The following is a 14,788-nucleotide window of genomic DNA, read 5'->3' as shown; positions in this document are numbered from 1 at the left end:
AGCACCTGCCCCCTTCTACTCAAGCAGGCCAGTGCCAATGCCCTCAGCCAGGCCGCTTTCTCCTCCTTAGGGACAGCCCCGCAGCGCCAGCGGCTGCTTCTGCGCCTCATTGCGCAAAGGTTGAGGATGTATGGCGTGGGTGGGGACCAGGATCTCCGCTCTGGGCGTGCTAGACCAGCAGCCTTCCAGGCCACCGCCTCGCCATCCCGGGTGCTGGGCCCAGCTTGTGGAGCAGCGCAGGGCGTGCGGGCGCCACTTGCTCTGCGTGCTCTGCACTGACACCACTGCCTGGTGGTGACCAGGGCTGGGGGAGCGCGAGGGCGGAGGAGGGGGAGCGAGGGACAAGGGGAGACTGAGGGGGCAGTGGCACATATGCTTGGTTCAGGATACTGAACGACTTTTCCCTGAGAATAAACTTGAAAAGGCTTTCTCCCCTTACTCTCTCTCTTTAACATTGGCCTGGATGCATAATTAGGGAAATAAAGCAAACAAAAGGAAATTTAAGGTATAGGGTCAGCTTTTAAGCAGCAGAACTGTTAACATGTTAATGATACGAGTATATGTAGAGATAATCCAACATAATCCAAAACCAAATATGAGCTGATAGGTGAATTAGGCAAAATTATTGGGTACAGGATCAACACAATCAAGTGGGTTACCAGGTCCCCATAAAAGCAAATAGAAAACAATGGTAATGGACAAAGTACAATCCAGAAAATGAATATCTGTATGAGAAATACTCTTCAAATCCATACTTAACAAAATCAAATGACCTAACAGAAAATAAGCCAAGAACACAAAGAGAAAAAGGCCCAGAATCCAGTAAACAGTAAACTGTAACTCACCTGAGGATTATGGCAAGCTCCAGTTTCAAGGAGATGGGATCCTGGGGCGGGGCAGCGCCCTCTGCTGTTGGGAAGGCCAAGTTTCAGTCCTGAGACCAAGCCATGCCTCTCATTCCCCCCACCAGGTGCAACCCCAAGGGCCCGCCCTCAGGCTAGGGAGGATGCTGATTGGGTACGTCCTCTGTGACGTCGTGCGGCCTCTGTGACTGTAGAATCAGGCGTGCCAGGGCAGCACTGCAGACCCTCGGGGGCTCCTCTTCCTGTGGCCACCGAGTTCAGCTTCCCGTTCCGCTCCCGAGAGCCCCAGTCGGCTCAGACGCTTCTATTAGACCTGAACTCCCCTTAGCGCAGGGCCCTGAGAGGATCCCTGGAGTCCCTGGACACTGGCAGCGGGGAGTGTGAGGGTCCCGGGCCCAAAGGAGGGGAGGAGGTGGGCAGCTGGGACCCTGACGTGCGGCCCTGTCTCAGTGTGCAGCAACTCCGCCTGAACCCGGCCTTACCTCTCCAGGTTGTGTGGGGAGAAGGAGAATCTGAACCTCACGCGTGACCTCATTTCCTTGAGTTGGGCACCAGGGTCTCAGGTCCACAGCTTTCCCTAGGGACTGAGTCAGCATTTTGTTGCTATGATGGAACAGCAGAGACTTAGTGGTGTATTTACCACACGCTTTTGGTGTGTGGGGACGGAGGGCCAGGGTGTGGGGACGGAGTTTCTGCTGGGGAGGCTTGGGATGGCACAGATCCCACGTGGACAACTGGAGTGTGGGGGAGGCCGACCCCAGGTGGTGTGAGCACCAAGACCTGGAGCCTGGGGAACCTGAGTGTGGGTGCAACAGCCTGCCTCCCAGCACTCATTCCATTTGTGTCTTTTGTAGAAATTTGCTTCCGTTTATTCACAGTCTGCCCACTTGTGTAGGAACTGTGTGCCATGATTTGAATGCTACCCTGCGGTTTTCTTTGATGGAACCTGAGTTTATTCAGTGATAAGATTTGAAAAATGAAAGAGGATTTTTTTTCTGCTAATTTGATTAATAATGTGAACACTAATGGAATGGCCACACAGGTAAATAAATGAGCCTTGGTCAGTTCAGGAGTCTTCTTTTTTTTTCCTTTTTAAAGATTTATTTATTGATTGATTTGAAAAGCACAGTTACAGAGAGGCAAAGGTGAGAGAGAGAGAGAAAGAGAGAGAGAGAGAGAGAGGTCTTCCATTCATTGGTTCACTCCCCAGATGGCAACAATGGCCAGAGTTGTGCTGATCCAAAGCCAGGATCCAGGAGGTCCTTCCTGGTCTCCCATGGAGGTGCAGGGCCCCAAGAACTTGAGCATCTCCCGCTTTCCCAGGCCATAGCAGAGAGTAGGATGGAAAGTGGAGCAGCTGGGATGGAAACCGGCACCCATATGGGGTGCTGGGGATGCAGGTGGCAGCTTTATCTGCTGTGCTGCATTGTCGGTCCCAGAAGTCTTCTTGATCTCTCCTACCTCTGCCCCCATTGGTGAATGAGCCAAGGTTGTTTTTAATGTTTTTTTTTTTTTGTGGCATAAAGCTATTACTCTCTGAGTTTCTCTTGGTTTATTTTGTGATAATATTTTACTTAATTTTTTTCTCATGTGTTACTTCAACAGTAATTTTTTAAAATAATGTGAAAATGTTGTTAGACTACAGGTTGTGAATGAATTCTACAGGTTGTGAATGAAGTGTTAGTGGAGTACGAGGATTAAGTATCTAACTTCTCATGCTTATGCACTTACTTAGTTTTTGACTTCCCAGCACTTAGATTTACCTTATTTATTTATCCCACCTGGTGTTAACTGACATTTCTGTTTGGTAGCATATTCCTAGTTCCTAATGACCACTGGTTGAGTATTTATACTGTTGATCTATTTGTACTGATTACCAATGGTGGATTTGTATTTTGATTGGAATTATATAAGTTTTCTCTTAGATATCTTAATGCTCTATTTAGGGACATTGGTAGGAAGCCTTGTAATGCCTTCTTGGAGAACTGCCGGTTGTCTACTCTTATAGTAGTCTGACCTAAATTCTGATTAGTCTGAAATGAATGCTGCTTTTCTACATTTCATTGGACTGGTATTGTAATGGACTGCTTTTCTGCATATTTTTATTTTTAGGCAGTGTGTATATATGTGTCTTAAGTTGATGAGAATGGAATGTCTTTAGCACAAAAAGTGATATTTGGAAATATTTATATAATTTTGATGAACAAAGCAAGGCTATTACCATACCCATTACCTGAATGCTCTCATGGGCTTTTCAGCTGGATCTGCATGCCTTAAGGGCTGATTCTGAGGCCAGAATGCTGTTTAGGACATCTGCCTTTCTATGAGTCTGCTGTGTATCTTGCTTCCCGTGTTGGATTGTTCTCTCCCTTTTTTATTGTATCAGTTAGTATTTGCAGACACTACTCTTGTTTATGTGATCCCTTTGACTCTTAGTCCTATCATTATGCTCAACTGTGAACAGAAACTGATCACTTGGACTAGTGAGATGGCATTGGTACATGCCACCTTGATGGGATTGATTTGGATCTCTATTTTTTAAAATATTTTATTTATTTGGGTGTCAATTATAGACAGAGAGGGAGAGAGAGAGAGAAAGGTCTTCCTTCCACTGTTTCACTCCCTAAATGGCTCCAAGGGCTGGAATGTGGTCTGATCCAAAGCCAGGAGCCAGGAGCTTCCTCCAGGTCTCCCTCATCAGTGCAGTAGCCCAAGGACTTGAGCCATCTTCCACTGCTTTCCTAGGCCATAAACAGTAAGCTGGATTGGAAGTGGAGCATCCAGGTGGCAAACCAGTGTTGATATGAGATGCTGTTGCTACGGGTGGAGTCTTAGCCTGCTGTCCCACAGTTTATCTGTGTTTATCTGATAATTGTGGGGGCCTTCTAGTTGGCTGTAGGAAATATATGCAGAGAAAAGAGTGCATTGCTTTGCTAGGGTGGCCATAACATAATACTGTCGAATATGTGGCTTGAATCACAGCAATATATTTCTCATAGTTCTTGATTACATATTTGAGGGAAGATGATAATGGATTTGGTTGCTCCTGAGACCTCTCTTTGGTTACCACATAGCCACCATCTTGCTGCTCTCTTACATAGTATTTCCACTGTCTATGTGTATCCCTCCTTATAAGAACATTGATCAGTTTGAGTCAGGGCTTCAGGTTTATGATATCATTTGATGTCAATTTTCTGCTTAAAGTCTTATCTCTAAACAGTGTCACATTGGTTGTCAGCATTGCCTTGGTAACATGTTAAGGACAAATAGATTTTCTTGTTGGTTTTGATGTATTTAGAAATCAGAATCTAAAATAATATATATTGTTTCTAAATATCCAGATTGCAAATAATAGGATTAATAAGCTTTATTAACTAGAATAAGAATCTTGAGGGGCTGGTGCTGTGGCTCAGCAAGTTAGAGCCACAGCCTGCAGAGCCAGCATCTCATATGGGCACCAGGTGCAGTCCTGGCTGCTACACTTCCAACCCAACTCCCTGTTAATGCTCCTCAGAAATCAGCAGAGGACAGCCCAAGTGCTTGGGCCCCTGCACTCACATGGGATACCCAGAAGAGCATCCTGGTTGCTGGCTTCAGGCCAGCTCAGTCCTGGCTGTTGTGACCCTTTGGGAGGGAACCAGCAGATGAAAGATCTCTCTCTGTCATCTTCCCTCCTCTTTCTCTGTAACTCTGCCTTTGAAATAAATAATCTTCTTTAATCAAAGGAATCTTGAATGTTCTCAATGTATGTTAGACTCTATAAATTCACCACCTTATTAATAGATATTAGACTATAACCTATTATACAGTTTAAGTATCTATGCTCCACTAAATTACATATGTTACAGTCATTACCACCTTCCTACACATCATTCTAAGCCCTTAGATAATCTTTCTTCCTAATCCATAACAAAAGGGTACATGTATCTCAGTGATCAGGAAAGCATTTAAAACAATTTTGTAACAATTAATTCTTTATTCAATGATTAACTTCTTAGATGGTGTCCAAAAAATGAGACATTCTAGGGAAAGTCATGGTTTAGGTATCAATAACCCTAGATTCAAATTTCAGCCTTGCCTATTTCTTGCTTTTTTACTAAGAGTAAAGTGTTTATCTTCTCTGAGCCTGTTTGTTTTTCACATAAATCACAAAATGCTTGTCATTAAAAAAAAATTGAAGTGTGGAAACTGCAGTACATAATAGCTGTTTAATACATGTTTCTTTATATTATCTAAACTTTCATTATCCCTGTTGGTATTATTAAAGCTGATGACATCATAATGCTGTTATTCAGAAGCTGTTGTAGATGCTCTCAAACGTGCTTTCATACAAATTCTCAGCACCACTGTGACACTCACCCACCGGGATTTCTTTTCTAGCTATATTGTTATTAAGCCCTGTCTTCTTGCTTTTGATTAATGAAGGACTTTTCAGTAGGAAGTAAAGAGAAGTGGTGTGGGGAATAAAATTTATTAATTTGCACATTTCTTTAATCATTATGTAAGGTTCACACTTGAAATACAAAGTTAATAAATCATACTTTCTGCCAATCCACATATTATTTGTTCTCAAATAGTAGCTCTAAAAATAAATATACTTTAAATTCCATTCTCCACAAAATTTAATAAAAGTGCATGTATACATGATACACATGTGTATATACAGATTATATTTTTATTAAACTTTAATTTTTTTCAATTAAATAAAAAATTTTGAGAAGTGAAATTAGGGCTGTTGGTAGGTTGTAAGCATGGTTTATGTCTGATTTTTAAAAGATCACATACATTGTTTAGACAGACAGCAGAGGGTAAGTGTAAATGGTTATACTAGTTAAGAGATAGTGGAAGTTCTTCCAGAGAGAGCTAATGGTATCTTGAACCAGGGAGGAACAATAGAGAAACTGAGATCCTCACTGTATTCACAATATATTAAAAAACCTCAATCATAAGATTAGTGAGTGATTTTATGTTACAGAATAGTCATACTTAAATATGACTTCTAGGTTTTTATGTTGGGCTGAAAGGTGGTTTTGATTTGCCTTACTAAGGGAAAACATAAAGAAGAGTAAAGTTAGATAAAGTGGTTAGGAATTATCTAATAGACCAGGAAGTTGGCAACATTGGTGCAAATGAGGGCTATGAAAAGAACCAAAGACTTTACAAGAAGAGGGAAAATATTTTCAAGGTAAATGGAAAGATGCTTCCACGTATTTGATTTGGAGGAGTGAAAAAATTGGGGAGAGGTGAAAAAATGTACAGTGTTCACCTTATGAGGGTTCAATTATAGATTTTTCTACTTTATGATAAGGCAAATGTGATATATATTCAGTAGAAGTTATTGCAATTTTTCATTTGATCTTTTCTTAGGATATTAATATGTGCAATTCTGACAATAGCAGCAAGTCACAGCTCCCCATGAGCCACACATACACAGAGGGAAACAACTGATTCATTACAGTGTGCTGTGTGAAGCTATAATGTTCAGCAAGACAAATGCACTCACTGACTTTTCCGTTAGTTGTTCTTTCTGAGTTTTTAAAGAACCCAACTAGAAAAATAAACAAGAAAAGATAGGCCGGCGCCGTGGCTCAACAGGCTAATCCTCCACCTTGCGGCACCGGCACACCGGGTTCTAGTCCCGGTCGGGGCACTGATCCTGTCCTGGTTGCCCCTCTTCCAGGCCAGCTCTCTGCTGTGGCCAGGGAGTGCAGTGGAGGATGGCCCAAGTGCTTGGGCCCTGCACCCCATGGGAGACCAGGAGAAGCACCTGGCTCCTGCCATCGGAACAGCACGGTGCGCCGGCCGCAGCGTGCCTACCGCGGCGGCCATTGGAGGGTGAACCAACGGGAAAAGGAAGACCTTTCTCTCTGTCTCTCTCTCACTGTCCACTCTGCCTGTCAAAAAAAAAAAAAGATAAGATAAAGCCACATAGTCAGAGACCAAGTGGCATGGGATGAGCTAAATATTGGGCCCCTACATGTCTTCAGAGCTGTTGGTTTAAGGTTGAGACTTCTGAGTATGTTGGCTTGAATAGCAAGAGTCAGGTTATTTCAGTGTGTGTGTGTGTGTGTGTATAAAATATAAAATATCTTGTATTGAAATAAAATGGGTTGACAACATGGAGGTTAGGCCCACTTCTTTATTGGACCAGCCTCCCTACAGGCTTACTCGCTTTAACAGCTTGGAACCCTTGGGTCTGTCCAGCCTCTGCTGGGAGGGGGAGTTGATATTAAATGCTAGCATCATGGTGGGTGAAGGTCAGAGGCATGGGGATAGTCACCACTTGATTAAGAGGTTCCTGTACTCTCTGGTCCAGACCCTCACATTACCTGCCTGCTTCTTCCTTGTTCTGGAGTGGTGACTTGTGTCTTAGGATGAGGATATTATGGTGTTTTTTTGTTGTTGTTTGTTTGTTTGTTTGTTTTTGCTTCTTTTCTAGTTCTTTTATTTCTTGTTAAATTGCAGTTTCTTGTGGGTTGCTTTGATTTGACCTTCACCCTTCACCTTCACCAATCCCAGTTCCTGGGAAATGTTCTCTGGGGCTTTGCCTGCAGCAGGGTTACTCTCAGATGACAATCTGTGCTACTCTCTGAGTCCTCCTCTGGCCTTCCTGCCTTGATCAGGGGAGCAGGAGGCCCTGTATTTCCAGGTGGTGCTTGGAGGGAAAATTTCCCTGGCAGGAGATGGAGGAGTTCTAAACTAGAATAATGTTCTTGAGGTCTTTACCTTGCCTGATATTCTGCAAGGCTCTTTTTCCTACTGTCAGACTCCTCACTGCTCTCTGATTCTTCTTCTAGTTTCTTGGCACTTCTGGGTGGTATCAGAGTACCTCCTAAGGCCTGGGTTGTTCCCCACCTTCTCAGGGACTTAATCTTCCCTTTTCACTGAGACTCCTGGCTAGGGGCTAGTGAGGCTTTGGCCTGGAAAGGCTTGAATGAGGGCTCTGCCCCCATTTCCATCTCTTCTTGAGCTAGAGGAGCTTTAGCTAGAACTGCTAGCCTGGCCCACTGGCACCAGCGCAGGTGTGACATGGAACCTGGGCTAGGACACTGCTCTCTTTCTCAGTATCTGAGACTTCTGACTTCTTGGCTCATATCCCAGAGAGGAGTGGAATGTTCACTTCTCAGAGACAGGGCATGGCACAGAATTCAGAGCCTGGCCAGCGTTCTTGGTCTCTGTCAGCCTGTTCTCTACTGCTTGATGGCAAATCCATTCCTAGAGTTAGTAGACCCTAATCCTGGGAAGGCTTTGTGGATTTGGGCTTCTGTTTCCTCTTCTTCCAAACTCTCAGAACAGCTAATGGTGTCTGACACATGAGTATTGCCTTGTAGTGGCACATCTTCCTCTGCCTTCCGCTTCCGCTTCCAGCCAGACACTGAGGTTGGTTTCCCGTGCATATTCATGTCCAGGAGGTTGTAGGCTGAGTCAGGAAACACCTGGCCTCTCTGTTCCTTCATTGGTATCTCTCTCTCTCTCTCTCTCTCTCTCTCTCTCTCTCTCTCTCTCTCTCACACACACACACACACACACCCTTCTTCACTGCTAGATGGCAGTGTAACACACACACATTTTCCTTCACTGATACATGGCAGTGTAACACACACACACATACACCCTTCCTTCACTGATAGATGACAGTGTAACACACACACACACACACACATGCACCCTTCCTTCACTGATACATGGCAGTGTATCAGATCAGCTCCCATCAGTTCCTGGTCTCCATCAGCCCTCTGAACACAGACACCATTCTTGTGACTGACTTCTCTTGTGCTCTTAGGCCTCTATTCAAAGAATTTTTGACTAACAGCATTTTCTTTCTTTTTTTTTCTATTTATTTTACAGAGTTAGACAGTGAGAAAGACAGAGAGAAAGGTCTTTCTTCCGTTGGTTCATCCCCCAAATGGCAGTCATGGCCAGCGCTGTGCCAATCTGAAGCCAGGAGCCAGGTGCTTCTCCTGGTCTCCCATGCGGGTGCAGGACCCAAGGACTTGAGCCCTCCTCCACTGCACTCCTGGGCCACAGCAGAGAGCTGGACTGGAAGAGGGGCAACTGGTACTAGAACCCAGCACCCATATGGGATGCCAGCACTGCAGGTGGAGGATTAACCAAGTGAGCCATGGCGCAGGCCCGGACTAACAGCATTTTCAATTGAAAATGGGTTCATGAGTGAGAGCCTTGGTGGTGAGGGAGGCGGCGGCAGCGGGACCAGTGTGGGGAGGGCAGAGGTCCCATCTGGGCTTAGCAGCCTCCTCCCACCTCCAGCCCAGCCTTACTGCCCCTTCTTGGTGGGGGCCAAGTTTGCCTGCTGTAGCTAGGAGGAGGAAGCCAAGGAGGAGCATGAAAGCAGCAGCACTAGCCTGGCAGGTGGCAAAGGGGCATCTGTGCCTCCACCTCTCAGCAGCCTGCGCAGTAGCAGCTCCATGGATTCATCAGCCCCAACTGAGACCCCTCAGGGCAGCCACCTCGCTCAAGAGCAAGGTCCAGGGTGCACAGGCCACCCCAGTGGGAGCTCCAGAGAGACTGCAACAAAAGGAGCTGGGTACCTCAGGCGAGAGACCCCCTCGCTCCCACTCCAGGAATGCAAGAACTGTGCCCCCCAACCCGGCCAAGGAGGCAGCGGCAGCAGCGAGCGATCCCGCAGCAGCTGGCAATGGACTGGCCAAGGGCAAGGAGGAGGAGGAACAGAAGGAGCAGGTGCAGCAGTCTTCACCCCTGACCTCGGGCTGCAGTTTACAAAGTCCCTCGGGCAGGGAGGTTGAGTCAAGGGAGGATCCAACGATAGAATAGGATAGGTCAGATAGGAATCCAAGCTCCAGATGCCCGATGTGATGTGACTGAGCACCAAAGTTCTGTCCGAACCCTACTCCATTTATACTTACAGATATTTTATCCACAACTGGCCACTGCTGTGCTTTTTGGCCATGGTAGGGGAGGAGTGTGTAGGTGTCATCGTTTGCAAGTTGGATCTGCACAAAAAGATGTTCCACAGAGGTAATATAGCCATGTTATCTGTGGATTCCAAATACAGGAGGAATGGCATGGGTACTAACTTGGTTAAGAAAGCTATTTATGCCATGGTTGAAGGAGACTGATGAGGTTGTTTTGGAAACAGAAATAACAAATAAGTTTGCTTTGAAACTTTATGAAAATTGGGTTTGTTCCAGATAAGAGGCTGTTCGGATACTATTAAATGTAGTTGATGCACTGCGACTTAAACTGTGGCTGCATTGAGAAACTGACATCAAGGAGGAAGGGCTAACCGTGCAGAGTAGACCTTTGCATGCAATGAACTTTGTACAGAACTGCTTTGCAGGTGGATTTCATAATTTCCATGGAGCTCTTCTCTGTCAGTGTCTCGTTGAGTGTTGCACAATATTTGTTGCACTTTGGCCTGGAGCATTTGTTCTGCATCAAAAGAGATCGTTTTAAACTTCAGGAGTCTTTTGGTACCACGAAGATGTGTCAGTTGATAGCCAAGATTTGTTTGTTCATTTGCAAAGTCTGCTGACAACTGTTATTTACATAGTGATCACTATATTACATAACCAGTGGATGGAACATGGTTTTTGTTCTTGAAAAGCCACTATAGATTGTAAAAGTCTCTAAGTATATTATTAACATTTCATGCGAAACCTACCATAGATTTCTGAAGGGAGTGAGAGAACAGCTTCAATTTTAGGTTTTATTATTCTTTTTCAATATTAAATTTCCCAGTCTTGAATATTGGTACTTCATTGATTAGTGAATGAGAAAATGTAGAATGGGGTATGTCTTATGAGTGAAGTTAACAATTAAGTTGTGTCTGCCAGTGCCTGTGTAGATAAAAAATGTTTGTCTTCATCTTAGCTTTATTTTTTCTTTTTTTTTTAACAGGCAGAGTGGACAGTGAGAGACAGAGAGAAAGGTCTTCCTTTGCCGATGGTTCACCCTCCAATGGCCACCGTGGCTGGTGCGCTGTGGCCAGTGAACTGCGCCAATCCGAAGGCAGGAGCCAGGTGCTTTTCCTGGTCTCCCATGGGGTGCAGGGCCCAAGCACTTGGGCCATCCTCCACTGTACTCCCTGGCTGCAGCAGAGAGCTGGCCTGGAAGAGGGGCAAGCGGGATAGAATCCGGTGCCCCAACCAGGACTAGAACCCAGTGTGCCGGCGCCGCAAGGTGGAGGATTAGCCTATTGAGCCACGGTGCCGGCCTCACCTTAGCTTTTGAATGCATGCTGTCCTTTTCCTTCAGGCCTTTACAAACAAATTTTTGTTTTTATTTACATTCTAAATTTTTATAATTTGGATACTTTTTCCAGGTGAGTGACAGAGTGGTTTACCTTAGATGCCCCTTCTTTCATTACAATAAGAAGTTGAACTAATTGGAAAACCTTTGAGGAATGCCCCAAGGGGATGACAAAAGTTGACGGAGTTGGGAATTATTGCGTTTTGGATGAACTTTTTTTTTTTTTGAGAGTGAGGGAATTTTTGGAACACAATAGAAAATTAATGTAAATTGGCTTGATTTTATTTAATCAAAATCATTGCTAATCTGTGAAGAACAGCTTTTATGATGTAGCTGGACATTTTTTTCCCACTTGATTTGAATTCACAGTGCTTCTATTTCTTAAAATGCTTCACTTTGGTTCTTGATCTTGGGAATAAATTTCATGATGCATTGTATTAACTTTAAGCTGCTTTTATTTTCTTTTCACTTAAATGAGCAGATTCTTCTAGGAGCTTTGCTTTATTGCTCCAGAAAAACAAAAGGCAAAAATGAAAAAAATTTTTTTTTGGAATGAGTTGTATCAGTTTTCTTAACAGCCACCATGTTTATTAATTACATGTGTTGGCTAATTAGTGTAGTGTAGCAAGTTTTAAGATCAGTTGTCGGCCAGCACTGTGGCTTAACAGGCTAATCCTCCACCTTGTGGCACAGGCACACCGGGTTCTAGTCCTGGTCGGGGCACTGGATTCTATCCTGGTTGCCCCTCTTCCAGGCCAGCTCTCTGCTATGGCCCTGGAGTGCAGTGGAGGATGGCCCAAGTCCTTAGGCCCGCACCCGCATGGGAGACCAGGCGAAGCACCTGGCTCCTGGCTTCAGATCAGCAAGATGTGCCAGCCACAGTGGCCATTGGAGGGTGAACCAACGGGAAAAGGAAGACCTTTCTCTCTGTCTCTCTCTCTCTCTCTCACTATCACTCTGCCTATCAAAAAAGTTGTCTTCAGTTGGGTCAGTAAACCTGTGATTGGATAACTTATTTTACTAGAAAACCTAGGTGCCCATAAGAAAAAAGATTCTCTGTGAAAAATGTGTTGTAGGAATTTATGTTATTCTTTTCATTTAAATATGCTTTACTTCTGCTTTAGGACTTGGTTTCAATTTCATTTTATGGCTACAGTTACTGTATTTTTTAAAAAACCCTATCTCCATTAACAGTTGATAAAAGCCCCTTTTCAGGAAAATTTGTTGCTTTTTTTTTTTTAAGGAAAGCTTCTCTTTGCTCAGTATAGTATTTTGAAAAGGTGAACATGGTCAAATAATTTTGCAAATAAAGATACACAGTTTCTATTTGAAAATAAAAACTTCCTGCTAGTAGGATCATTTAAAGTTCCTTAAAGAAAACTTTTTTCTTTCAATTTTATGTTGTTCTTGAAAGTTTAATGGGCAGGATATTGGTTATGAAAAATATGGTGACCACCTAGTGCTCAGCTTTTCAGCTGGCCATTTTGGGTTTGCTTTTGATCAAACTTCATTTGGTCTCCAGTGTTTAGAACACAAATCCTAGTGATATTTTTGTTGTTATTTTTCAAATGAGGGAAATTAAAGCAATATACTTAGTCTTCCAATTGTATTCCACCCCTCTATATTTAACTTGCTGGTTCATAGGTAATGATTGTTAATGAACATAAATTGGCTTGACTCACTAATGGGGGCAGTTGTCAAGCAGATACGTGCATATTATCTGTTCAACCATTTCAGTCTTTTGTCAGTTTTTTTTTTAATTGACAGGCAGAGTGGACAGTGAGAGAGACAGAGAGAAAGGTCTTCCTTTGCCGTTGGTTCACCCTCCAATGGCCGTCACGGCTGGTGTGCTGTGGCCGGTGCACTGCACCAATCCGAAGGCAGGAGCCAGGTGCTTCTCCTAGTCTCCCATGGGGTGCAGGGCCCAAACACTTGGGCCATCCTCCACTGCACTCCCTGGCCACAGCAGAGAGATGGCCTGGAAGAGGGGCAAGTGGGACAGAATCTGGCGCCCCAACCGGGACTAGAACCCAGTGTGCTGGTGCCGCAAGGTGGAGGATTAGCCTGTTGAGCCATGGCACCGGCCCTTTTGTCAGGTTTTCAACTACTGACCTTTTCCCTCCAGAGTTTCTGAAAAAAAATGGAAATATTTTGGCATTGGTTAACATGACTTTAACTGTGCTAAAAAGTCAAATGATTATCATATTGTTCCATTGGTTTATATAGAATACATTAATGTATACATTACATCTCTAATGGGTATGTAAAAATTGCTAAGTAGACTAAAATTTTCAGCTTTAGCATGATAACTCAGCACCAAAATTAAGTCTCCAATTTGAGGCAGCATCAAACATTTTTTTTTTTGACAGGCAGAGTGGACAGTGAGAGAGAGACAGAGAGAAAGGTCTTCCTTTGCTGTTGGTTCACCCTCCAATGGCCGCCGTGGTAGGTGTGCTGCAGCCGGTGCACTGTGCCAATCCGAAGGCAGGAGCCAGGTGCTTCTCCTGGTCTCCCATGGGGTGCAGAGCCCAAGCACTTGGGCCATCCTCCACTGCACTCCCTGGCCGCAGCAGAGAGCTGGCCTGGAAGAGAGGCAACCGGGACAGGATCAGTGCCCTGACTGGGACTAGAACATGGTGTGCCAGCGCCACAAGGTGGAGGATTAGCCTTGTGAGCCACGACGCCGGCCTCAAACATTATTTTTGATATAAGGAATTCATCTGTCTTAAATAAGTTTAAATACAATTCAATTATAATTTGATAGAGGGGGTTCACTTAGCAAGAACTGAGCAAAATTGTTGCAACTTTCTTTTAATGGTGTGCTGTCTCTTTTTAAGCCTGACTGTACTATCCACTGACACTGGTTTGGCATTGGTTTTGCTGGACAGTTTAATACATGCTACCATGAAGCTGTATATGCTAGTATTGAAGATGCTAACGAGTATACTACCATTTTTCATATGTGGGCTGATTATAATTCCCTTTCATTGGGATGAAACTACTTTAGAGAAGTTCACAGATCAGAAACCAGACAGTAGCTTTTGAATTTGAAGCAGTAAAAAAGAAAAAGTGACTGATAAAAATTGGTTTTATTAATTTCTATTTCTTATCCAAATTACATTCCACACTTACTCAACAAATCTGTGTAAAGAGGTTTTGTCACATTTTAACTTACCTTGCCCTGTGTTATGATATTGGCTGACATGTATAAGACTGGGCATGTGTATTTATTGTGGTGTCTCAAAATCATGAGTTCATCACTTTCCCAGGATCACAGATTAGATCGTATGAATAGTGCAACAGAGTTGCTTTCAGTGCTCCATGACACCACTGAAATGAGTGCTATGATGTTGCAGGGCCTCCAGGTTTGTAAAAACATCACCATAAGTTATATTGATGTCAGGTATGAGCTGAGTATAAAACATCACGTGTATCTCAAAATATTGGACTGCTGTTTGATGACTGGATATTGCTGCCTAATTTGTCCCGTATCTTTTTGGAGAGAGAGATTTAATGGGATTAATCTAAAGGGATCAATTTAAAATGATTTGAAATGTGCAAGCTGTTTAAATAACATGTAGTCAAATAAAATATGGCTACGTTGTGTTTGCATTAAAAAAATGGGTTCATTGTAATGAAACATCATCATAAATCAAAGAACATTTGATGTCATCCCAGAAAACTAAGATATCATA

General features: G+C 43.8%; 1 pseudogene; it reads left to right on the top strand.

Annotated features, from left to right (window-relative positions):
• The first annotated feature begins 9,206 nt into the window (after positions 1 to 9,206).
• On the top strand, positions 9,207 to 10,100 carry LOC133754107 (N-alpha-acetyltransferase 30-like; annotated as a pseudogene).
• The last annotated feature ends 4,688 nt before the right edge of the window (positions 10,101 to 14,788 follow it).

Source organism: Lepus europaeus, chromosome Y (genome assembly GCF_033115175.1).
Source record: "Lepus europaeus isolate LE1 chromosome Y, mLepTim1.pri, whole genome shotgun sequence".
Classification (NCBI taxonomy): domain Eukaryota; kingdom Metazoa; phylum Chordata; class Mammalia; order Lagomorpha; family Leporidae; genus Lepus; species Lepus europaeus.
The sequence above is the reverse complement of the archived record's forward strand: the minus strand, read 5'-3'. Positions and strand labels throughout refer to the sequence as shown.